Source organism: Mytilus trossulus, chromosome 13, assembly GCF_036588685.1.
Source record: "Mytilus trossulus isolate FHL-02 chromosome 13, PNRI_Mtr1.1.1.hap1, whole genome shotgun sequence".
Lineage (NCBI taxonomy): Eukaryota > Metazoa > Mollusca > Bivalvia > Mytilida > Mytilidae > Mytilus > Mytilus trossulus.
Genome location: NC_086385.1, coordinates 19,373,982 through 19,401,756, shown reverse-complemented (window position 1 = coordinate 19,401,756; position 27,775 = coordinate 19,373,982). Strand labels below are relative to the sequence as shown.

Here is a 27,775-nt window from a genome sequence, read left to right as displayed (position 1 = left end):
GACCTGCCCCGACGTATGAAGAAGGACCAAACAACAGGGGTGAGGACCCAAGGCGGACCCCTGCCCGTGCCTATGGGGATAGACAATCCCAAACTCAGTACAACCAAGGGTATACACCGGTGCCCCCACAAGGGGTCACCACTGGGGGGAGCTACGAGCAACATGCTTACCCAATGCCACACAATGAGGATAGGCCCAGGGAAAACATAAGGGGACCTGACAGCAGAGGTGGGGCACGAGCAACTTCAGGTGCAGTCTCTAAAGTTAGCAATGCCCCAAAAAATATCAAGTATGACGGGAAGGGCAACTGGCAGGCCTTTTTCACAAAATTTGCTAGATACGCAGAGGTTTGTGAATGGGGTCCCCAGGAATGTAAAGACCAACTTTGCTGGTGCCTTGAGGGGAAGGCCAGCGAATATTATGCCCTCATAACGGAAAGGGACAGGGAGGTAAGTTATAGGGAGCTTGTGGAAAAGCTTCACAAGCGCTTTGGTTTCAAGTTACTCCCTGAGACTGCCCAGGTCCAGTTTAACAATGCCCGGCAAGCCCATGAGGAGTCTCTTGAGGACTGGGCTGATCGGGTGTTGTCCTTGGCCACCAGGGCATTTAGAAACCTCCCTGATGACTATATGTATGAGCAAGCCGTAATGCGGCTGTGCCAGGGTATTGAAAACAAACAGTTGGGAGTGCAAGTCTCTAACCTTCAGCCCCAAAGTATTGAGGAGGCCGTAGATAAAATACGGATGTTCCAACACAACACACAGGCAATATATGGCAAGCCAAACAGGCGTGAGGTTAGGCAAGTAACTGATGGGCAGTATGAAGCCCACCATGAGGCCTTCCACGAGTATCAGGGGCCCCATGTAAGGGATACAATTGCCCTCGAGGGGGCCCCAGCCAGTACATGGAAAGTGGAGTTAGAAAAGTCTAATAAGAAGTTTGAAAACAAACTTAGTCAAGTCAACGAAAAATTAGACGACATGATGGACCAATTCAAGCAACTCCTTACAAGCCCCATTGCAGGAAGTTGTTCACCTGGCAGACAGTCAGGGACAGAAAGTTGCCACCACTGTGGGGAGAGGGGCCATTCCAAAATGGAATGCCCAAACTTAAGAGGTAAGTCCGTCTCAGGGAGTCCCTCCACTGATAGAGGGCCTCCATTGGAGGGAGTGTGCTACCACGGTTTAAAGCCTGGACATGTTAGGAAGGACTGTCTTTATTTACAGGGGAGGGATAAAACTGTTTCCTTTATAAATCAGTCAAGCAGAACTGCAACAGTACCATTAAACTTAAACGGGACTACTCAGGAGGCCAGAGTGAGTCCCTGCAAATGAAGTTAGGCCTCTCGGTAGTTGAGTCTGTACCCCAAGGCAGAGTAGTGGAGGTAGCTATAGGGAGCCCAGGGGTATGTGCAAGGGACAGAGAGGGAAACAGAGAACCCCGTGTGTCGGTACAGGTTAAAGCAGAGATTGAGTCAGAGCAGTGCTCCGATTCTGACAAAGAGGCAACTCCTGCAGGCGGCTTGGACTGCTACTTATTAAGATGTCTCACGAACATATTGAGGCATTGTGCACCAGAGTTTAACCACAGCTTTCTTCCAGGTGGGTATTTGTTGGTTGAGGAAATCCTTAAAAGGGACCCAGGCTTTGCGAAGTACTCCTTACTTGATATTCATCAACTGATGAAGGTTGATGTGGACAGTAGGTTCACTTTAATAAAGGACACAGACAGTGACTGTTGGAAAATAAGGGTCAACCAGGGGTATTCCTTGATGGTGGATATCCCAGCTACACCATCAGTAGAGAAATACGAGGTGCCCCAAGGCAATTTAGTTGCTCCAGCATTGCTCACATCGGACCAAGAGGGTTCAGTGGCCAATATAATTAGAAAACCCATAGGAGCTGCTATTTTGGCCATTGAGAATAATAGTGACATTCAAAAGGTTGCTGTCCCAACAGAGACAACGTTGGTAAGTGATGCGGAGGCCCAAGAAAGTTGGGACTCCACCTCCGACGGTGAGGCTCCTACCACTTTGGTAGAAGGGGCCAGTAATGAGAAGATAGTCACAGTTTTCCCTACTCCTGTTGTTGACGGAGGAATGACTGACAATACTGAAAACAGTCATACATCCCTCACTTTTGATGACCCTTCCTCAACAGGAGGAACTGACAGAAAAGTCGCAACAGAAAGCAACAGTTGGCTCAACAATGAAAAAGTTATAACTTTCAAATCATCTGTCAACCAGGAATCTGTATACATTAATCCAGAAAGCCCTGATTCGGGATTAGGGCTACCTTTTAAAACAGATAATGTTGGCACTAGGTATTTCAATCTGCAGCAGCCACCACCAGTAGACAGTGGGACATCAGCCTTTTGTGTGAGCACAGTTAGATCGGGTCCCAACAGAAGACAATGGGATCCTGGAATTCCCTACCCAAACAAAGGTATAAATTCATTGCAAGTGAGGAAAAATGAAACAAGACTCTTCACGACGGAGAATGGATCAGCACAACCTCCTGGGTCCAACTATGTAGTGGACACGCAGCTTCTAAATGGCCTGTTTCTAGTTGGTATAAAGATGGTGAAAAGTTGGCATACGGTCCAGACTAGAACAATTCACAGTTTTCTGGGTTCCCAATTTGTAGGGAACCCATTGTACTAAATTTTAGTTAATCAGTAGACCCATGGATACAAAGGGTCGTTTTGGGGGATAGGTTTTATACTTTTTAAAAATTGTTAGGGGGATAGGGTGTATACTTTAAAATCGATGCTTATTTTTTCAAAATTTGGTATTATTTCAGTATTTTATTGATTTTGGGCGAAAAACACAGGGCCCCCATCATTAGAGGGGGCCTTATTAATAAAACTGGGGGGAGTGTAGTATTCGTAGGGTTAGTTTTAGGTCATCAGACAGACCATCGAGAGATGTCCGAAGAACTACCCAGAAAGCATCCTCTTCCGGTTGAAACTACTAATGGCTACAGACGCTAATATTCACTAGAAGAGCAATCGGCCGTTCCTGACTCCAGGAACGACCATCCAAGGTATTTATCGGTCTCGAGATATACTCGGGGTCACAACATAAGTAATTATAATGTGTAATGGAGAAGACAAGTATAAGCTGTATAAATTGTGACCGAACTTTCTAATCCACAGTTGACCAGGCGTAACTAAGGATTGACCCGCCATTTTGAATTGATGAATCAACAAATGTTCGATTAGGGAGCTACCATTTGATTTTTATGGGGGGGCTAGGATGAAAAATGTTGTCCTGCTTTTTTTTTTAGTTGTAATCTCTGTCCTGCCTCTTTATTTTTTACTCTATTCGGTCCTGCCTTTTTTTTTACTAGTTTATCCTGACTTTTTTTACCCAAATTGTCATCCTGCCTTTTTTTTTACCAAGAAAGTCATCCTGCCTTTTTTTTTTACTCAAAACTCCTGTCCTGCCTATTTTTTTCAAATTTCATCCTAGCCCCCCCCCATAAAAATCAAATGGTAGGTCCCTTACTACTATATAATCAAAAATAAAACAACACCTACCTCGAATTTGCCGTTTTAATGTTATTTTATCCAAATTTGAAGCGTACAGGTAACGAAATAACCTCCAGTTTGTAAGTTTTCGTTTGTATGACGTCACGTTTAGCCATGACGTCTTTGTGTCAAAATTATTCATGACGTTTCGCAGATTTTTTTTATTTGACAAATTTAGACATTTTTTCAAGTTTTATCGTATTTTTTTCTTTTTGTAATGCATTAGATTCGGAATAACAGTACTGTAGTTGAAGAGTTGCCACCGTCAATTTTGATTTGACGGTCGCAAATCTCTGTTTTACTGTCTCCGCTCCGCGTCGCCAGTAAAACTGCATTTGCGACCGTCAAATCTACAATTGACGGTGGCAACTCTTCAACTACAGTACTGTTATTCCTTAATTCAACTTCAACTGTACATTAAAAACATTATATTAGATGAGGTCAAACTAGAAGTTAACATAGAAAATAATTGGTGCTTCTGTGCATAAAAGAGATCCAAATTTTAGTGTTCATAGAAAACATCTACCTGTTACTGCCATTGGCAGATCCAAGGGGGGTCTGGGGGTTAGACCCCCCCTTTTTTTGCCGATCAATGCATTTGAATAGGGACATATAGTTGGAAACCCCCCCCCCCCCACTTTTTTTAAATGTTTGGATCAGCACCTGACCACATAAAAGAGCTTCTATTACTTTTGTACATTACATCTTCTATCTGTTTTAAACTTCATAATTAAGACCATATGAGTGCATATAGAAATGTTCCAAGAGAGGTGAAAGATGTAAAAGGACATTCAAACTCCTAAAAAGTGATGCCCTACCCCATCCTGACCCCCACTCCACTCTGGAAGTGCTTCTCATATAGACACGGGTAGTAAGATCGTCATATCGAGGAGTGTTTAGTACAGTGATTTTGTCATAGTTTGGATAAGTTTGACATGACGGTGTTAAGTCTTTTTGATGAAAATCAATGCAAAAATGTAAACATTGGGATATTTTGTAAATGAAACTTCTGATCATTAATTCAAGCTGGTAAGTACCTTTGTATAAAGTTAATATGTTAGTACATCACAAGTTGTATCATATGGTTAATGATTTAACACAGAACAAAGCTTGCGTATGTCAAAATTTAAAACTTGCTTATTGGTTTATCGTGCATAAAAAAAGTTATTTTCTTGCAGTCTGTTACATCACATATATCTTCGTGATATAACACTGCGGTCAATTGTTCTGAAAAATACCTACTTTTGCCATCAATTCAAAATTACTGAAATATCTGTGTCATGGTTTGGTTCATTCGTGTCATGGTTAAGTTCATGTTCGACATGGTTCAGTTATGTAATTCTTATCGTGTATAATGAAGAGTTACCATCAAAATTAACAAAAATCGTTCCATTTGAAACACAGAAGGGCATAAGAACGCACATACACAGTAGTAATATGTTACAAATAGATGCAATATGATTGCCAATGATATAACTATCCACCAGAGATCAAATGACGTAGATGTAAGCAGCTATTTGTCATCAAGATGCCTTCAACATTCAACAATGAGCAAAACCATATTTCTTATCAAGATATAAAAGGCTGCGACAAAATTCAATGTATAAGAATTCCAATTAGAAAACCATCAGCCTAATTTCTGTCCAAAATAAATAGCAAAATATGATACACAACTACATACGATATTCACGGCATTACAGACACTTAACTTGAGACAGTATAAACAAAATATTGCGGAGTAAAACATGTTTGCGGGCTCCCCAACCTCTGCTTTGCCTTAACCATTCCACACATGTAAAACTCACCAGATCGGGTTTAAACAAGAAAATCAAGTAACAGAATCACTAAAAACACAAATAAAGTACAGATATTTAGTGGGATCTAGTTTCAAACTACTAAAACAAATGATAAAAAGTCATGATTCTTAGATAGCTTCTTTTAAATTTCAGGGTGGAATTATGCTGCCAATATTGTCAGCATCTTTGGATTATGTCTAGCAATAAATAACGAGATATATTTAACACTGTAGTTTCATTGCATGCCATTATATCAAACAATATTGAGAGGATCCTATTTTTTCATATTTGTTTCTTAATTTTTAAATCTTTTATTGCCGCAGTCATATTATAAACTTGAATCCTAAAGAACTTATTAAACAATACTAAATTTATTTTATTTCAGTAGCCATTCAATGTTTGACCAACCCCGAAGATCTACTGCTAAACGTAAAAGTGCAATCGTAAACCCATATGATGAATTTGCACATGGTGCTCAAGGAATCATTGTCAGTACCATAAAAGAGCATGTTATGATATCTAAAAATGTCATTATCTGGAAAATGAGACAATATATCATTTAAACTTTATGAATGCTAGAAATGAATCAGTATCACCAACAGGTTCAAATGACCCGTCTAAAGGAGCAATAGATGCAGTTTCTTCTGAAAAATTGTACGAGTCCAATTCAATGCATTTGTGTAAAATTTGGAGCCTTATCGTGTAAATAAATAACAAACACAAAAAAAAAATATGAATTTGACTGCGTTGTTTTTATGCTAAACGTATTTAGTTACACTAATTGAAAAGAAGTTATAAACTTAGAAATCATGAAAATATAAGTTTTCAACACAGACACCAAACAGGCGCTCATAAGCACTAACTATTGTGAAAGGAAGGGTTTTACACATTTGATTTCAGAAACATATTTACTGAATTTCGTCGGAAGTTGCGACTCACCAAAAATGTCCAGATCCTAGTGACGCGACAAGTTATCCTATGTCATACCTTATACTAATTTAAGCTATACTGAGACTAGTTTGATGAATTCAGATCTCTGGTTGTTTCTGTCCAATTTATTTACCCATTTATAGATAGAAACAGGCAGATACAGAGTTTGGCCTATTTAATTCATTATTGTTGAAGAATTCATTTTTGTGTGGTTGGGTTTGCTGTCTCAGTTATGTATTTCCTGCGTCATCTTACATTTAATATTACCTAGTAAATTGAAAATCAAATAAGCAAAAAAAATAAACGTCAAAAATAGATAGCTAAAAATATCATTGAATGTTCTAAGAAGTTCAAATGAAGTGTACGTGTGATATATATCAACAAACTTACCATCTGTTTCATCTTCGTCCATCTTATAATGCGTTCTTTCCTATTATTATAATTTTAAAACCAATAAGTTTTAAAACTGTTGTCCATGCCACGCGTAACTATTCGGTTTCGTAAATGGTTGAAGACTTATGATGTCCTCTTAATATCTTTTGGTTAGTTTTGTATTTGGGTTACTGTATCATGGACTTATAACCCTACATCTCCTTTTATTCATCATAAACTGGCTGCCACTTTTGAGTAGAAGTCTTTAGCTATTTCACTAATGATGCCGCTCATGATATCCCCGTCAGAGTCGAGCATAGACATATGGAGAAAAGATTATATGTGAAACAGATGCAACGCTTTGTCTTTTTTTGTAAAATTTTATCGAAAGCTAGTTTAAAAGAGCAGTGAATTTTAAATTTATATTGTAGAAAACTTACGAAAAGTAACACGGTATGTTTAATTTACGCTTTTACGATTACACCCACTAAATTTGGTTAAACAGGCTTTTTTCTTCTCAGGCAGTTATAAATAGTGTAACTTAGATCAATAACAGGCGCTATCAATCAAATTTTCAGTATTAAAGTGAAACACATATATATTTATTTCGATCTAAACCATGACAATCTTGACCAAAACCATGACGATTTTCTAGACTCTTAACCGAACCATGTCAATCGCTTAACCGAACCATAGCAATTCCGATATCTTGCTTATTCTGCATTAATTTCGTGAAACAACAATTCAAATATAGATCGTTTGACCTCCAATACAGATTCAAGCATCTTATTTGCTTTGTATCCGCTCGTGTGAATAGAACTGAGGCAATAGTTTGAGGAAGCAACATAAATTAACCATGTCAAACTTATCCAAACTATGACAAAATCACTGTACTAAACTCTTCTCGATATGACGACCCGTGATAGAGTTATCTCCCATTAGTTCATCAAATGGCACTTTGGATATATGGCAGACAAAAACAGAGCCGACACAACACGAACAGAACTTTGGATAAACAAGGCATGAAAAGAAATTTAAACAGAGAGAGCTTGCTAGTACTGGATGATTTTAGCTTTTGACGTTGTACATGTATGTTTAAGACTTCTAAACTATAAAAGAAAAGAAAGGAATAGAAAAATTTCGGAGTTCAATTTGACAAACTTTGTAAGCAGCAGTGTTTTTAAGATACTACTGTACATGTATACTAATAAGCTATTAAAATTATCACAATATCCATAATCTTTTGGTATTACATAACACTTGTATGCAATATTTCTGCACTTCCCATAATAGAAATTTTGAAAATTATATTTGATTTTTTTTTTAGATTCAGATTACCCCATATCACATGAAACTTCCAGTGAATAAACTTATAGACAGACTAGTGGAGGTAAGGCAGCAACCATTTGATTTTCTGGGGGGGGCTATGGTTATTTTTCCTGTGCAAACTTTTTTTTCTCGCCTTCGGCGAAGAACAATCTATTTTTTTAGCAACAAACCGAAAACAATTTTTTTGTTTCAATTTTAGCATTACATATAGTGGCAGCTGAGGGTGAAACAAACAATTTTTTTTTCTCAGGGTCCAAAACAAATTATTTTTTTCACCACAAACTGGAAACAAACTTTTTTTTCCAAAAAAAAACATAACCCCCCCCCCCAGAAAATCAAATGGTTGCTGCCTAAACAATTATAAAATCTTTAACAATATTCTAAATAATATATCTGATGAGTTAATATTTTTAATCCTAAGTTACTTAGTGAGTAGTTTCAAGTAATGCACTAGTGATTATCTTCATGGATCAATGAGTTAGGTTTGTTATAACCTCTTAGGTTTTACAAGTTTGGGGAATGACAAGTCTCTCTTCTTAATAATGATTGGTTCATTCAGTCACATGTCTTTTTTTTGGAGGGAAATTCTATTGTCTTGGTTAAAATTTGCTTATATCTTGAACTGAGGGGTGCTGATATTGTTTTTACTCATATTTTATAGATATCTTTAATTTAAAAAAAAGGTAAGTTTTCTATTATGGCATTTGCAATATCTCAAATTGTAACATATAACTGATATGGTCTGATATAAAAGATTCCAAATATTTTAAAGATTAAACATGTCAGGAATAACTATTGATTTGACAAGTTTTGTGAATCAATTACATCAATGGCGGAAAAATATATGAAGTTATGTTCCAATATTTCTGGTATCAGGTCTGACTGCCAAGTATGCCCTGAGTTTGTACCCCAATAGAGTCAATTCACCCTGTTTTCATTCAATATTTATTAATGTTTTTTTGTGGATAAAAAATGCCATTATACCTCATTATATGTCAAATGATGAATTATACCTTAATTGAGATACAATTCACTGACCAATTAATGTTAAGTCCTTCTTTTTGCAGATGATCTTTTAATCCTGTCAGAATCAAAAGAGGGTCTACAAAACAGTTTAAATAATGTTAAATTATATATTGTAACAAAAGGCAACTCTCTTTAAATACAAACAAAACTAAATCCATGATTTTAGTCAGTCAAAACATAACAGTGAAACATCACATATTTACTATGAGAATTATGCACAGCCATAGAGAGTGTAACAGAATATTCATTTTTGGGAATGTTGATAAACTGTAATGGAAATTTATCTTTAGTACTTTATAGCTGACAAAAAATTTAGGAGCAAGAGTTGAATTAGGAAGATTGCCTATAGAATGTTTTATCAAAACACAAACCCTATTATATTTAGCTAGACTATATAATTATAATATTAATCCATTGTTAAAGGAAGCTTTTTCTCTTGCAGTCTCTAGATTTGACAGGAACTTACTCATGTTATACATATGCCAAAAATATTGTTAAAGAGACTAATGTTGACCTTAATTTTCTTTCTACTTGTAAGGACATAAAAGATGTAAATAAGATTAAAAAAAACGATATAAAGTTAAAAATGAAAAATAGATATGAAGATTTAATTCAAACTAAATTTCAAAACATTGATGATAAAAGTAAATTTTTACTTTATAAAAAACTTAAAAAAGATTACAAACTAGAATCTTATCTAAATACATCTAATTTTCAGATAAGGAGATTAATCACTAAATTTAGAATAAGTGATATAAAAGGGGAGATATTTAAAAAATCCATAGTCTTTTTTTTTGGATTTTCCAGGTTTTGGTGAAAAAAATAATTTGTTTTGGACCCTGAAAAAAAATTTGTTTGTTTCACCCTCAGTTCTGTAAATTTAATTATATATATTTACTACGGTAAATGGCATATCAGGAATGTATTCATCAGCAAAGCTATCATTCACGTATTCTGGTACACAGGTTTTATCTGAAAATAATGGTGTAACCATTTTCTTATGTCACTTTCAGTTTCCCTGATATTCTTTCTCTGTTAACTTATTTCTGTTTCTTTCTCCACCAAGCCACATATCAGACATTTTTACATTTTGAAGTTTTTTTTTAGTCCACAACATGTTAAACCATAGTTTTTAAAGCTGGCATTTTTTTTTTTGATAATGTCATATAAAATGAACAGAGTTATCTTTCTTTGTACTGTTTATTTGTAGTGCAGGGTTGACTTGTTATTCCAAAGTAACCTAGCTAGTTTAATTCTTAATATATATTTTCCAAAAGTATTCCTATTTGTTAATCCTAATTCATGATTTTAAATTTATGTTTAGCAGGACATTAATAGTAATTGAATCAAATGAAGTAAATGAGACTTAAAATCATAGAAACTAAGAAAAGAAATATAAAGATTTATTGGCCAATGGATGAAGTTGCTTATTTAAAAGGTGAGGTCACATCAGAGAACACTTACATTATTTTGTTGAGCTTGTGACTGTCACATGTCCATTGTCCTTGACCCCATTTTCATGGTTCAGTGACTTCTTGAAAAAAGATTTTTTGTAATGTTAATTTCTATTTTATTACAAGTATTTGGTATGTGCGTACCTTGCAAGTTTTCACTTGACCTCAACCTCAGTTTCATTTCATGAAAAAGTGAACAAGGTTAAGTTTTGGTGGTCAAATCGATATCTCAGATACTATAAGCAATAGGTCTTGCATATTTGGTGTATAGAAGGATTGTAAGGTGTGCAAGTCCTACTGGCAAGTGTCATCTGACCTTAACCTTATTTGCATAGTAATCAGTGGTCAAAGTTAACTTTTTATATGACCGCAAATATTGAAAATTTTTTGGTCATATATTGGTATCACCTGGGCTTCATCCTCTGCATCGTCGTCCGTATACTTTTAGTTTTCACGGTGACACTCTAACTTTAGTAAAACAGAATAGAAATCTATGAAGTTTTAACACAAGGTTTATGACCACAAAAGTAAGGTTGGGATTGATTTTTGGAGTTTTGGTCCCAACATTTTAGGAATTAGGGGCCAAAAAGGACCCAAATAAGCATTTTTTGGTTTTCGCTTTATAACTTTAGTTTAAGTTAATAGAAATATATGAAATTTTGACACAAGGTTTAGACCACAAAAGGAAGGTTGGGATTGATTTTGGGAGTTTTGGTTCCAACAGTTTAGGAACAAGGGGCAAAAAAAGGGCCCAAATAAGCCTTATTTTTGGTTTTCGCACAATAACTTTAGTATAAGTAAATAGAAATCAATGAAATTTAAACACAATGTTTATGACCACAAAAGGAAGGTTGGGATTGATTTTGGGGGTTGAGGTTCCAACAGTTTAGGAATAAGGGGCCCAAAGGGACAACAATTTAACTTAGTTTGATTTTAACAAAAATTGAATCCTTGCGGTTCTTTGATATGTTGAATCTAAAAATGTACCTAGATTTTTTTATTATTGGCCCAGTTTTCAAGTTGCTCCAAATTGGGGTCTAAAATTAAACTTTGTTTGATTTCATCAAATATTGAATAATTGGGGTTCTTTGATATGCCAAATCTAAATGTGTTTGAAGATTTTTTACTTTTGGTCCCGTTTTCAAATTGGTTTACAATAACGTCCAAAGGGTCCAAAATTAAACTAAAGTTTGAATTTAACAAAAATTGAATACTTGTGCTTCTTTGATATGCTGAATCTAAACATGTACTTAGATTTTTGATTATGGGCCCAATTTTCAAGTTGGTCCGAAATTGGGGTCCAACATTTAACTTTTGTTTGATTTCATAAAAAATTGAATAATTGGGGTTCTTTAATATGCCAAATCTAACTGTGTGTGTAGATTCTTAATTTTTGGTCCTGTTTTCCAATTGGTCTACATTAAAGTCCAAAGGGTCCAAAATTAAACTAAAGTTTGATTTTCACAAAAAATGAATCCTTGTGCTTCTTTGATATGCTGAATCTAAACATGTACTTAGATTTTTTATTATGGGCCCAGTTTTCAAGAAGGTCCGAATTGGGGTCCAACATTAAACTTTGTTTGATTTCATCAAAAATTGAATAATTGGGGTTCTTTAATATGCCAAATCTAACTGTGTGTGTACATTCTTAATTTTTGGTCCTGTTTTCAAATTGGTCTACATTAAAGTACAAAGGGTCCGAATTAAACTAAGTTTGATTTAAAAAAACAAGAGGCTCTCAAGAGCCTGAATCGCTCACCTTAATTTTTTTGGTTAAATCTCTCATCAATGATTGTTTTGGCTTTTCAATTTATTTAAATGTTCTTTGAATCGTCCTGTTTTCTTCAAAAGAAAAAAAAAATCATTTTCTCCTATGTTCTATTTTAGCCATAGGAGCTATGTTTCTTGACATACAAGGAAATAAAATATAAAATTTATACTAGATACTCTGAAACTCATTTAGCCTAAGTTTAGCTGAAATTGATACAGCAGTTTCAAAGGAGACGATTGTTTAAAGTAAGTCATCATGATGAACAAATTGTGAAAAAAGTCTTTAACGGGCAATAACTCTTTAAGGGGTCAATTTTGGTCAAATTGACTTATTTGTAGATCTTACTTTGCTTAACATTTTTGCTATAAACAGTTTATCTGTATCTATAATAATATTCAAGATAATAACCAAAAACTGCAAAATTTCTTTAAAATCATCAATTCAGGGGCATAATATACCTGAAAAAGCAGTTACCCAATTCGGCTGAAAATTTCAGGACAGGTAGACCTTGACCTAATAAATACTTTAACTTAATGTCTTCTTTGCTCTAAATGCTGGAGTTTTTGAGGTATATGCCAAAAACTGCATTTTACCCTGTGTTCTATTTTTAGCCATGACGGCCATGTTTTTTTACGAAATAGAAAATAAAACACAACTTTATTTTATACACCCTACTGATCATTCAGTTGACGTTTGGTTGAATTTGTTTGAGTAGTTTTAGAGGAGAAGATTTTTTAAAGTTAGCAAATATGATGAACAAATTGTGAAAAATTGTCATTAAAGGACAATAACCCCTTAATGCGTCAATTGACAATTTTGGTCATATTAACTTATTTGTAGATCTTACTTTGCTGATCATTTTTGCTGTTTACAGTTTATCTTTATCTATAATAATATTCAAAAAATGAATTTTTGGGCTTCTTTGATATGCTGAAATAAACATGTACTTAAGATTTTTGATTATTGGCCCAGTTTTCAAGTTTGTCCAAATCAGGATCCAAAATTATTATATTAAGTATTGTGCAACAGCAAGAAATTTTCAATTGCACAGTATTCAGCAATAGCAAGAAATCTTCAATTGCACACTATTGTGCAATAGCAAATATTTTCAATTGCACAATATTGCGCAATAGCAAGAAATATCTAATTCCACAATATTGTGCAATAGCAAGAAATTTTCAATTGAAGTTATCTTTCTTTGACCAGAATTTTTTCAATTTTTTTCATTTCCGATTTCATAAATAAAAAGAAAATTTCTTCAAACATTTTTTTGAGAGGATTAATATTCAACAGCATAGTGAATTGCACAACAGCAAAAAAAAAATTTTAAGTTCATTAGACCACATTCATTCTGTGTCAGAAACCTATACTGTGTCAACTTTTTAATCACAATCCAAATTTAGAGCTCAGAATCCAACTTGAATGTTGTGTCCATACTTGCCCCAACCGTTAAGGGTTCAACCTCGGCGATCGTATAAAGCTGTGCCCTAAGGAGCATCTAGTTCTTAAACTATAAGCAAAAGTCAACTATATTAAGTGTATTGAATGAGTATTAGGTGTACATGTATTTCTTGTTTGATTTATGTGATAGTTGTAGTTAAGCTTTATATTTAGGACTATCAACATAATATCAATGGTTATTAAAGAATGCCTGATACTTTACCGTGTGCACTCTTGTTTTTTTTTAATATCTTTTAAAATTGAATTGTGTCTTCAGCAGTTTTTCAGAATAAAATATATATAAATTAAATGAAATATATGATGTTCAGTAGTTGTCATTTGTTGATGTGGTTCACAAGCGTTTGTCTTTTCTCTTTTTTGTCGAGCCTTGGACTTTAGACGAAAAAGCGAGACTAAGCGATCCTACATTCCGTCGACAAATATTCACTCTGTGGTTAAAGTTTTGTGAAATTTTAATAACTTTCTTAAACCATACTGGATTTCAATCAAACAGAAGCTTGTTTATGATCATAAGATAGTATCCGTAAGTTAATTTAAAAAAAAAAAAAAATCCATTTTTTCAGTATTTTACTTATAAATGGATTTAGTTTTTCTGTGGGAAAAAATTACATTCACTCTGTGGATAAAGTTTTAAAAATTTCAATAACTTTCTTAAACAATCCTTGGTTTGTACCAAACTTGGACAGAAACTTGTTTATGATCATTAGATATGATCCAGAAGTAAATTTTGTAAAACGATAAATCAACTTGGACATAAGCTTGTTTATGATCAACAGCTAGTATCTAAGAAGGAAATTTTGTGAATATTTTGTACATGTGTATCTGTATTTTACTTAAAAATGGACTTAGTTTTTCTTCCAGTTAACATTACATCCATATAGATAATTTTTAAAAACATTTATTAGATTCATTCAGGATTTTTTCCAAACTTGGACAGAAGCTTCTTACAATCAAAAGATAGTATTTAGCGGAATATTTTTATTGATTTTTTCCCCTCATTTTTTGTTGAGCCTGCAATTTACAGCAAAAGTAGGCGACACTGGGTTCTGCGGAACCCCTACAAATTTTTAATATAGATTAGACTGTTGGTTTTCATGTTTGAATGGTTTTACAGATAGTCATTTTTAGGGGCCTTAATAACTTGCTGTTGAGTGACAGATATATTTTTAACTTCAAATTAAAATAAGATAGGACATAAAAATACTACATTTCTCATTTACTTTGCAAGATGTATAAATCAATTAAAAGGATATTGTTTTAGTTTACACAATATCTTATTTCTTTTGTAAATTTTACACTAGTCATTTTTCGGGCCGAGGCTCCACGTTGAAGACCTGATACTTTGAACTATAATCATGTATACTTTTATAAATTGTGACTTGGATGGAGAGTTGTCTCATTGGCACATCTTCTTATATCTTATAAGCTAAACAATAACATGAGCTGTAACAAATTATTTATAAAATACTGTGTAAACGAAAACAATATCCTATAAATTTAATTATATATCTTGCAAAGTAAATGAGAACTGTAGTACTTAAAAATATGATATAATTTTGTTTAAATTAAACATGATATCTTCAAATTAAATAAGATATATTTAAAAATTTGTCACAAAAGTTACCCATTATGTCATCGGCTCCTTCTACAAATATTCACTCTATGGTCAGAGCTTTTGCCATTTTAATAACTTTCTTTAACTTATTAAGCCTTAAAAAATAAAGGAGTAGGTCCGGTAAGACCCCTTTTTGGCCCCAAAATATGGCAGTTTTACAAAATTGTTACAATGTAAACTTATAGTTATTTATTGGATAGTAAAATGGTTCTGCTACATAAATATTGGCTGTTTTTGAGCATACAATGCACATATTTTGGGTACTAGCACCATAAAGTCATGCTAAATTACTGAAATCTTAACAATTCCAGCATTTTACCTAAATTTTAGACGGTTTCCGTGTAAAACGAAAGTGGCCGCATTCGTGTTCATCCAAAATATTGAAATGGAAGTTGTATTTGATGATAATACATAACATATATAAAGGTTGAGGATGAACACGGATGCGGCCACTTTCGTTTTTGACAAAAACCATCTGAAAAGTTACATTTTTTCGCATATTTGGTAGATTTTTCATATTTGAGCTTGAATCAGGTCGTTTTCAATGACGATATAAGTTGAAAACTTTCACATAAATTAATCGAAACATATAAAATAGACACTTAAGTGTTTAAATAGTGGTCAAAATCTTTCGTCAGATGAAACTGAAATTTGAGGCCAAAATCGGTCCTTACCGGACCTACTCCTTTTGTAAAATCCTGTCTATTTGTAATTTACTTAGAAATGGACTTTATTTTTCTTCCAGTTAACATGACATTCACTCTGTGGTTAAAGTTTTTAAAATTTAAATAGCTTTCATAAAATAACCTGGATGTCTACTAAACATGGACAGAAGCTTAAAAATTGTTTATGATAGAAAATTAGTATCTTTGAAGATAATTTTGTCAAAATTGATTTCCTGTTTTATTTTACATTATTTATAAATGGACTTAGTTTTTCTTCTAGTTTATATTACATAAAGTCTGCAGTTCAAGTTTTTAACACATTTATAAGATTCATAAATCTTCCTGGATTTTTACCAAACTTGAAAGGATTTTTTCTTAATATTTTTTTTTGTTGAGCTTGTGACTTTATACAGCAAAAATAGGTGAAACTCTTACATTTTTTTATAACATATTTTTATCATTTTGTCTAGTTCCTATGTACACAATTTTTTTAACCTTTGGGGTCTCCCTTATTCCCTTTTTGATTTATCTGACATTGACACCAGTCCAAGGTAAGGGGAGGATTGGGCATCCCCTAACATGCTTAACCCCACCACAATATGTATGAATGTGTCTGTCCCAAGTCTTGAGACTGTAATTCAGTGGTAGTTATTTGTGGCTGTCTCATGTATTTGTTTTTTGTTCCTTATTTTGTACTTATATTAGGCCATTAGTTTTCTTGTTTGAATTATTTTACAATGGACATTTTGGAGCTTTTTATAGCTGACCATGTGGTATGAGCTTTGCTTATTGTTGAAGGCCATACTGTGACTTATACTACAGTTGTTAATTTCTGGTCATTTGGTCTATTGTTGATAGTTGTCTCATTGGCAATCAAACCACATCTTTTTTATAAAAATTTACCAATTCAAAATTTATCAAACTAAATGGCTGAATAAACTCAAACAATAGATATAGGAAGGTGTGGTATGAGTGCCAATGAGACAACTCTCCATCCAAATAACAATTTATAAAAGTAAACCATTATAGGTCAAGCATACTTTAGGAATAATAAATGTTGTTTTTACTTTTCAGTACAAATACATAATTATACAATTATTTTATTGGCACACACACAATTACAATAATTGGCAATGGCCCATACAACTGGTATACAAATAGTAATAATGCATAGAATATCAATAGGCATATTTCGAACAATATCATCGAACGATATCAATATCATCAACAATAAATGTTTAAGAAAAAAAAATATATCAATTTATACATAGTTGGTCAAACATAATAAGTATTGAAAATAATGACAATATTAATATGTAATATTATGAACAATGATTATGAATTAGACATATTGACAATTTTTGTCGAGCCTGCAACTTTTGTTGCAGAAAGCTCGACATAGGGATAGTGATCCGGCGGCGGCGGTGTTAGCTCACTTCTTAAAAGCTTTATATTTTAGAAGGTAGAAGACCTGGATGCTTCATACTTTGTATATAGATGCCTAATGTTACGAACTTTTCGTCAGTCACATGTCCAATGTCCTTGACCTCATTTTCATGGTTCAGTGACTACTTGAAAAAAAAGTTAAGATTTTTTGTAATGTTAAATTCTCTCTTATTATAAGTAATTGGATAACTATATTTGGTATGTGCGTACCTTGCAAGGTCCTCATGCCTGTCAGACAGTTTTCACTTGACCTCAACCTCATTTCATGGATCAGTGAACAAGGTTAAGTTTTGGTGGTCAAGTCCATATCTCAGATACTATAAGCAATAGGGTTAGTATATTAGGTGTTTGGAAGGACTATAAGGTGTACATGTCCAACTGGCAGGTGTCACCTGACCTTGACCTCATTTTCATGGTTCAGTGGTTATAGTTAAGTTTTTGTGTTTTGGTCTGGGTTTTTTATACTATATGCAATAGGTCTACTATATTTGGTGTATGGAATGATTGTCAGGTGTACATGTCTAGCTGACAGGTGTCATCTGACTTGACCTCATTTTCATGGTTCAGGGGTAAAAGTTAAGTTTTTTAGTTTTGGTCTATTTTTCTAATACTTTATGCATTAGGTCAACTGTATTTGGTATATGGAAATATTTTATGATCTATATGTCGGTTACGCAGGTTTCATTTGACCTTGACCTCATTTTCACTGTCCATTGCTAAGTTTTAAGTGTGTGTTTTGGTCTGTTTTTCATTATTTATAAGCAATAAGTCAACAATATTTGTAATATTGAAGAATTGTTAGCTGTACATGTCTGCCTGGCATGGTTCATCAGACCTTGACCTCATTTTCATGGTTCATTGATCAATTTTTCATTTTCTTGGTTAATGTTGAATTTATGTGAAAGTTGTAATAAAGCTTTATATTTAGGTCTATCAAGATAGTATCAAGGATTAGTAAAGAAGGTGAGACATTTCAGTGTGTCCACTCTTGTATAGAGTTTGTTCTGCTTTACACAGGTTCAAACTGTCTGAGATGAAAGAGGAAGTTAATTTTAGGATTGTGTATGAATTATTATTTAATAAAAAGATTATATTATTTTCATGTTTTTGAAATTTTGTAGGATCAACGATTATATTTGAAACAGTATGTTGAGAGAAGTTCAGAACAAGCTATTTTGTTTGAGGAGGAGTTGTCAGCACGTCATCATTGAATAAAGTCAATTGTATTAGAAGTGAAGCCTAAACAGAAATGAGACAATTATCAAATAATTCAAAGACATGGATGTTATCTGGACTAACATTTGTATGACCCAAATGTGGTATTTTTCATATGAAGACTTACAAGGCAAATAATTGGCTGTGGCAAACATGTGTATGCATTTAACATGTTTAAAGACTTGAAGAACTTGTACTGCCTTCTTCAGATTTCAGTAGAATTTGTTTAAGACAGTAAATTCTGAGTATGAATTGAAGAATTTTTGCTCATTTAAATGAATTATGAAAATGTTTTACATCTTAAATATACAAAAACAACATACCGGTAAATTATTTTTTCTTTCTTGAAACTTATTACAAAATAAATTCTTATATACTAATTCTTGCAATTAACAAGTTTATTTTTAGTCTGAACATACAACTCAATGCACTGGTTATTCACACAGAAAACTACATTTATCTCTCAGTCATATTAAAAAAAATGATATATGGTAGAATTGCCAATGAGACAACTATCCTTAAAATAAATGCCAATGATCAAAGATAATGAATACATATATAGTGTATCATGGATTCAGAGAGAAAGAGGGATTACTATATAAACATATTTTATATAAGATATCTTATATACTTTATAAGATATCTATGATATATTCTATATTATAAAAGATATCTTCTATAATTTATAAGATATCTTATAAAGAAAAGCATTTGAGATATTATAGATATCTCATTAACTTTATTAGATATCTCATTAACTTTATAAGATATTTTATATAGTTATAAGTTATCTCAAATAGTTAAAAAGATATCTTATATAGTTCATTAGATATCTTACATAATTCATTAGATATCTTATATAGTTCATGTGATATCATATATAGTTTATGAGATACCTCATAGATAATGAGATATCATATTTGATTTATAAGATATCTTATATAAAAAATATTTATAAGATATCTAATAAACTAGGAGATAAGGTACATACTATATCTTATATACTATATAGGATATCTTATAAACTATATAAGATATCTAATATCTTCTATATCATATAAGATATCTTAGAAAAACAGATTATATCTTATTTGTTATATGAGATATCGTATATAATAAATAAGTTATCGTATATACTATATAGGATATCTTATAAACTGTATAAGATATCTAATATCTTCTATATCATGTAAGATATCTTAGAAAAACAGATTATATAAGATATCATATTTGCTATATGAGATATCTTATTTATTATATGAGATATCGTATATAATATATAAGATATCTTATTTGTTATATGAGACATCGTATATAATAAATAAGATATCTTATTAATTATATGAGATATCTTAGTTCGAATAAATAGTAAAACAGCTTACCATATAAAAATTATAACAATTCATTGTTAAATAGATATAGGAATATGTGTCAGGTATGAGTGTCAATGAGGCAATTCACCATCCAAGTCATTATTTGTATTAAACATAAAAGACTATTTTGAAATTTTCATATCTTTCTGGTTTTACTCTTTAGTTGAGTTGCTGTCACACTGTACTGTGTTTACTGGAATGCAACATCTTATTCAATCCTTACAAAAACCATCAAGGATTTCAAAACTAGATATCTTGTATAGAAAAGTTATTTCACTTCTTAACACAGGCAACTTGGATTCAAGGATTTTGTTATTCTTTTAGTTGTTACATTTAAAAATGTTTTTCAGTGACTGAAAATGAAAAACATGACAACATTATGTATCAGTTAGCATTAGATACTTGTGTACACGTATGGGAAGTTAAGTCGCCATCTGTGTTTAGGGTTCACAGATACTATACCTCTGCTCTAGGTATAGTAACGTCCCCTACCATACGTATCAAGTATCCATTCTTACTGATACAAACTGAGAGTGAGGAGGCTCAGTTCGACTGATGTGCGGTGGCTCAGTCTGACTGATGTGCGGAGGCTCAGTCAAAACATTTTTGCTTTTACGGTACAAACTGAGAGTGAGGGGGCTCAGTCTGCATGTGAAGCTCTGTAACATGTTTTTACGATACAAACTGAGAGTGAGGGGGCTCAGTCTGCATGTGAAGCTCTGTAACATGCTTTTAAGGGGAAATGGGTATTTTAATTGTTTTTATCAAATTTTATTGGGGACATTGGTACAAACTGAGAGTGAGGGGGCTCAGTCTGCATGTGAAGCTCTGTAACATGCTTTTATGGGAAAAAAAGGGTATTTTATTTGTTTTTATCAAATTTTAATTGGGGGTATTTTACTGTTTTTATTGGTACAAACTGAGAGTGAGGGGGCTCAGTCTGCATGTGAAGCTCTGTAACATGCTTTTATGGAAAAAAAAGGGTATTTTATTTGTTTTTATCAAATTTTAATTGGGGGTATTTTACTGTTTTTATTGGTACAAACTGAGAGTGAGGGGGCTCAGTCTGCATGTGAAGCTCTGTAACATGCTTTTATGGGAAAAAAAGGGTATTTTATTTGTTTTTATCAAATTTTAATTGGGGGTATTTTACTGTTTTTATTGGTACAAACTGAGAGTGAGGGGGCTCAGTCTGCATGTGAAGCTCTGTAACATGCTTTTATGGGTAAAAAAGGGTATTTTATTTGTTTTTATCAAATTTTAATTGGGGGTATTTTACTGTTTTTACTAGAACAAACTGAGAGTGAGGGGGCTCAGTCTGCATGTGAAGCTCTGTAACATGCTTTTATGGGAAATGGGTATTTTATTTGTTTTTATCAAATTTTATTGGGGACATTTTACTGTTTTTATCCAAATTTTAATTGGGGTATTTTACTGTTTTTACTGGTACAAACTGAGAGTGAGGGGGCTCAGTCTGCATGTGAAGCTCTGTAACATGCTTTTATGGGAAATGGGTATTTTAATTGTTTTTATCAAATTTTATTGGGGACATTTTACTGTTTTTATCCAAATTTTAATTGGGGGTATTTTACTGTTTTTACTGGTACAAACTGAGAGTGAGGGGGCTCAGTCTGCATGTGAAGCTCTGTAACATGCTTTTATGGGAAAAAAGGGTATTTTATTTGTTTTTATCAAATTTTAATTGGGGGTATTTTACTGTTTTAACTAGAACAAACTGAGAGTGAGGGGGCTCAGTCTGCATGTGAAGCTCTGTAACATGCTTTTATGGGAAATGGGTATTTTATTTGTTTTTATCAAATTTTATTAGGGACATTTTACTGTTTTTATCCAAATTTTAATTGGGGGTATTTTACTGTTTTTACTGGTACAAACTGAGAGTGAGGGGGCTCAGTCTGCATGTGAAGCTCTGTAACATGCTTTTATGGGAAAAAAGGGTATTTTATTTGTTTTTATCTAATTTTAATTGGGGGTATTTTACTGTTTTTATCCAAATTTAAATTGGAGATATTTTACTGTTTTTATCTAAATTTTAATTGGAAATATCTTATTGTTTGAAAAGGGACTGGGTATTTTATTTGATTTTATCAAATTCTAATTGGGAATGTTTTTTCCAAATAGGGGATGTTTTTACTGTTTTCAGCATGTGAAAGCTCTGTAACATGCTTTTAAGGGGAAAAGGGTATTTTATTTTATTTTATCAATCCATTTTGGGAATGGGGGACAAAGTGAATATTTTACTTGTACAAGAGACTTGGGTTTTTTTTTGGTTTTTTTTATTTAGTAAAAATGTTAAGCCCCCAAGTCAAATCAAAGACTTAAAAACTGGTACTCCAAAAGGAAAAGATGAAGTGACCTAACTGTGGGCGTTTGTCTTGGTGAACTAGCACCTTAAAGTCCAGCTAACCCACAGGCCAGCTGGCTAGTACAAGCAGACAGGTATTTTTAATACCATTTGGCATTTTTAAACTTTGGCATTTTTCATTTGGCTTTTTGCTTTATGTGTTTTGAACTATTTGGATTTTTATAACATTTGGCATTTTTCATGTACTTTTTTTTCAACACACCCAAAACACTTAAATTGAGAGTTAAATATACACTTTTGGCATTCATAATGTTTATCAATCAAGGTAGCATTCTATTTTTTAAAATTTACATTACACAATTTGGCTTTCTGTAACTTTGGCTGTTAATCTTTTGTACGAATGCTATGATAACCATTATGTGTAGAAAATAAGACTACATTTCTAAAAGTGGCTCAGGATCATATTTTTATGTTTGATATCAAGTTCTAAGTTTCTATCTTATTTCTAAAATTTAAGTTCTTCCATATCTGATACATCATATGAGTGGAATTTGGAGAGGGAGGAAATCTGTGAGAGAATGGAATTTCATGGTAAGGACAGGATGTACTGGTCTGGAAGTTCAGTTTTCTGTTTTGTCTCGTGTAGTTTCTATTTTCTTCATCAATTCTATAAGTTTAAATATTGAAATTGCTGCCGTCTAAAATTTAACAGGGTTAACAGCCTTTCTTGTTACTGTTTATGTGCTGCTTAATTATTTAACTATTGTAGCACTTCTCAGTTACTAGATAGAGTTGTAGCTTTTCATCAGTTTTAGAAGCAGCTATTAAAGTGTATCCTGTCTATTTCGGATTGACACAAGAATGACCAGGTTGTGAGACTCCAAAAATTTTTTGATGAGTGTTTTCTCTTGTGATGGCAGGTGTCATCTGACCTTGACCTCATTTTCATGGTTCATTGGTCAATGTTTAGTTTTCTTGGTTACTGTTAACTTTATGTGACAGTTGTAATAAAGCTTTGTATTAAAACTAGTATATTTTTGTTCAGGGACCAGCTGTAAAAAGGACGCCTTCGGGTGCAGAAATGTCTTGCTACATTGAAGACCTGTTGGTGACCTTCTGCTGTTGTTTTTTCTATGGTTGGGTTGTTGTCTCTTTGACACATTTCGAACAAGCATTATTCAAGAACAAAAAACTAGATTTGGAGACAAAGCCATTGTAATCGATGATGAAATTATTAAATATTTAGAGGACCTACCAACTCCAAATAGTAAAAACCAACAGGTATTGAAAAAAAAAGTTCTATTTTGGTTTTTTTCAAAAATGTATTGTGTTATTGTTTTCTTGTTCAAGTTGTATTTATAAAGCCTATTGTGAGTCTGTGTCATTGTAAAATCGTTCAAAGATAAAAGAAATAGAGAAGTACAGTTTTCATTGCCTGGAGTTAATGTAGTTATTGAAATAGATTGCACATTTGGCATTTTCAGTTATTTGATATACATGATTGGGGACTGGGTATTAAAGTCATAAGAAACGAGTGACGGTGAAAAATTACGTTCTTCCAATTCTTGAACCAATGCATACAAATATCATAAACTTAGTCTTCTGTGCACGAATTTATCATTTTTTTCGTGTAAATTTCGTATAATCGTCAAATTTTTTTTTCAATCGGTCAGTGTTGTTGTGAAAATATGGAAGGTAATTAAAGTTCGTGTTTTGAAGCCGAAGTTTAACGATGGTCACCTGTTTGTCAACAATCGACAAAAAATAAACAAAAAAGCATGGAAAGAGAGCACGTGTTTAACATGTGAATTCAGATAATAGTTTATTTTAAGGACATCCATGCGTATTGTGATCACCGGATTTTTACGAGATGGGTCACACTGAGGTCACTTTGCATACGGAAAATATGTCGGGGGAATTGGTTGCTGGAAGCAAGCATTTAAAATAAAGTAAACTTCTTCTAAATATGAATAAATTAAAGAATTTTCTTCAGAAAAAAGTATATGTACATAAGTTTTATAATGAAAACTATCCATTGAGTTATAAAAAACATATGCATTATTTTTTTTTGATTTGAGGTTTCTTATGACTTTAAGCTAACATTGACCATGGTTGATGTTACACCCAGAATATGTCCTGATACTCTTGGCGTTGACAATAATTGTTCATGCAAATATGTTCATAACTGTTGCATTAACTGTTGTTGCAATGATAATCACAGATTGATGATTTGGAGAAAGTGAAAAATTTGTTTAATTGACAAGTGATGGTTATTCATTCTGTTGGTTTTTATTCTTTTATCTAACTTGGGAAGCGATAATAAATTCTGGAAAAAATTCAACTGTTCTTAAACTTTCTGAGATTTTTAGAGTGTCAGACATACACCACAGAATGTAAAGTAATGTTGTAATATACATTCATATACAATTTAAATTATAAAGTCTGTAAAAACAATCCTGTCTCATTGGCCCTCATATAAAATCTTCTTATTATTAATGTCTGCTCTAAGATTTTGTGCAGTACTGCCTGTGAACAGATGTTTCAGACACAATCAGACTTTTTTCTATTCGTGAACATCTTGATTGTTATCTGTAATGCATGAAGAACTTGTTACTTTAGCTTTTCAGAATGAAATTGATTACTGATTGGTCGTAATGGGTTTCCTTTAATCAGCATACCCCTCACCATTCTTTTCAATTCTTTATTTTTCATGTGTAGCCAAATATAGCAAACTTTGCTCATTGCTGAATACCAAATGGTGACCTTCTGTATTGATGCTTTTATCAATACTATTTCATTGATGGTTGGAAGTTTCTCATTTGCCACCATACCACATTTTCTAATCGTTATACCGGTACCACATAAAATATATTTTTGGATAAATTGTGCATACTTTGGCATGTTCATTTCTTACTGTCAAGAAATGAATATTAGCATAACTCGAGAGTTTGAACTAACTTCTCTTGATATATTGTGTTTTGTGAGTTGATCCGTAATAAAGGGTGTGTTTGGATATACGCCTGAGGCTTCCAATGGTTAACCATAGGTACCTATGGTTTGATATTTTATACACAAAATACCAAACCATAGGTACCTAAGGGTAACCATAGGAAGCCTCAGGCGTATATCCAAACACACCCATTATTTCAACAATAAAATGAACAACTGTAGTGAACAAATTTGTCCGAAAAGAAATACAACCGATATAATACTTAACTTTGCATCAAACCCTTTAAAAAATACATAGCTACACTAAGAGTGCATGACAGTCCCCGTTTTACATATTGAAATTCTGTCACATTCACGAATATCTTCTCGACTGTTGAAAAAAAATACCGAAAATCTTACGGTCAAAGTTCCATAACTCTGGAATACTAAAATCGTAAAATTTTCAAAATTAAAAACATATATATTCTATATATAATATATTGAGTTACTTAGTTATTGTCTTTATTTGTTTTTGTTGTTGTTATATGCCACAAACTGTAAAGTTTATATGGCAATAAAACTTTGAATTGAATTGAAAATATATAAAGTCAATTGTGTAAAGTTTCAAGTAAATCTATAAAAGTATAATCAAGTGAAAGAACAACAAGTGAAAAATGTAGTTGAAAATAAAAAGTTTTGAGTAAATCGAAATATTCTGGTAAGGACGTGCTATATGAAAATTTCCTGAAATCTATAAAGCATATTCAGGGTCATCAAACAGTTAAAATGTTTCTTAAAATCGAACAAAAGCTTTCTTTTTTCAATATATCAAAAATCTTAAGGTAAAGTTAGGTAACATATGGCCCAGTAAGATTTATTTTTTACTATGACGGAAAGATAACAAAACAATGGATGCCAAGTGTGGACTTGTGGACCATGTGAGCTAAATTCAACTTTTAAATGATATACCACAGAAGTTTAACCTACCATCTGGAATGAAAAGTCTACCAGACACTTCCTGTCACATTCGTTCAAAGAAACTTTCGTCCAAAGGCACTTCCTGTCATTTCACAAGGTGTCAGACACTTCCTGACTTATTCACAAAATGACAAAGATACATATTACAATTTTCATAAGGTTATGTTTAATTTCATAAGATATCAAAGAAAATTGATGCCATTTTCACAAGATGTCAAATACACTTGTTGTAATTATCATAGTTCATGGTATCAAAGATACTGGATGCCTTTTTCATAAGATGTCAAGACACTTGTTGCCATTTTCAGAAGATTTCAGACACTTGTTGTCATTTTGATAATCAGAAAACTGTTGCCATTTTTTTAAGATGTCAAAGACACTTAAACCAATTTTCATAAGGTGTCAGACACCTGTTGCCAATTCATAAGATGTCAGACACGTGTTGCCATTTTCATAAGGTGTCAAAGACACTTGAGGCCATTTTCATTAATGTCAAAGACACTTGATGCCATATTCATAATTTGCCAAAGGCAGTTTTTGCCATATTCACGAGATGTCAAAGATAATGGTTGCTATTTTCAGGAGATGTCAAAGACACTTAACTTGTTTTAATTTTCATAAGGTGACAAAGATACTTGTTGCCATTTTCATGAGATGTCAGATATTTGTTGCCATTTTCAGAAGATGTCAAAGTCATTTGATGCCATTTTCATAAGATGTCATAGACACTTAATGCCATTTTCATAAGATGTCAAAGACACTTGTCATTTTCATGAAATGTCAAAGACACTTTTTGTCATTTTCATAAGATGTCAAAGACACTTGTCATTTTCATAAGATGTCAAAGACACTTAAACCAATGTTCATAAGGTGTCAGACACCTGTTGCCAATTCATAAGATGTCCGACACGTGTTGCCATTTCCATAAGGTGTCAAAGACACTTGAGACTATTTTCATAAGATGTCAAAGACACTTTTTGTCATTTTCATAAGATGTCAATCACTCTTTTTGTCATTTTCATAAGATGTCAAAGACACTTGTCATTTTCATGAGATGTCAAAGACACTTTTTGTCATTTTCATAAGATGTCAAAGACACTTGTCATTTTCATAAGATGTCAAAGAGGACACTTGTCATTTTCATAAGATGTCAAAGACACTTGTCATTTTCATGAGATGTCAAAGACACTTTTTGTCATTTTCATGAGATGTCAAAGACACTTTTTGTCATTTTCATAAGATGTCAAAGACACTTGTCATTTTCATGAGATGTCAAAGACACTTTTTGTCATTTTCATGAGATGTCAAAGACACTTTTTGTCATTTTCATAAGATGTCAAAGACACTTGTCATTTTCATGAGATGTCAAAGACACTTTTTGTCATTTTCATGAGATGTCAAAGACACTTTTTGTCATTTTCATAAGATGTCAAAGACACTTGATGCCATGATCATTAGATGTCAAAGACACTTGTTGCCATTTTCATAAGATGTCAAAGACACTTGTTGCCATTTCCATAAGATATCGAAGACACTTTTTGCAATTTTCATAAGATGTCAAA

The 27,775-nt window shown here is 32.9% G+C and overlaps 1 protein-coding gene and 1 long non-coding RNA gene across 2 annotated transcripts in view; one reads left to right on the top strand and one right to left on the bottom strand.

Annotated features, from left to right (window-relative positions):
* The window catches only part of LOC134693938 (epidermal growth factor receptor-like), a 149,615-nt gene extending 145,956 nt beyond the window's left edge, over window positions 1-3,659 (bottom strand). Inside the window, exon 1 of the mRNA XM_063554893.1 lies at window positions 3,541-3,659. The gene's annotated coding sequence lies outside the window, so the exon portion shown is untranslated. The remainder of the gene's footprint in view (window positions 1-3,540) is intronic.
* Window positions 3,660-7,592: 3,933 nt separating this feature from the next.
* Window positions 7,593-18,946, top strand: LOC134694626 (uncharacterized). The gene is made up of 4 exons (XR_010102570.1): window positions 7,593-7,718; window positions 7,957-8,019; window positions 10,312-10,422; window positions 18,518-18,946. It is a non-coding gene; the product is annotated as an uncharacterized LOC134694626 (long non-coding RNA).
* Window positions 18,947-27,775: the final 8,829 nt, after the last annotated feature.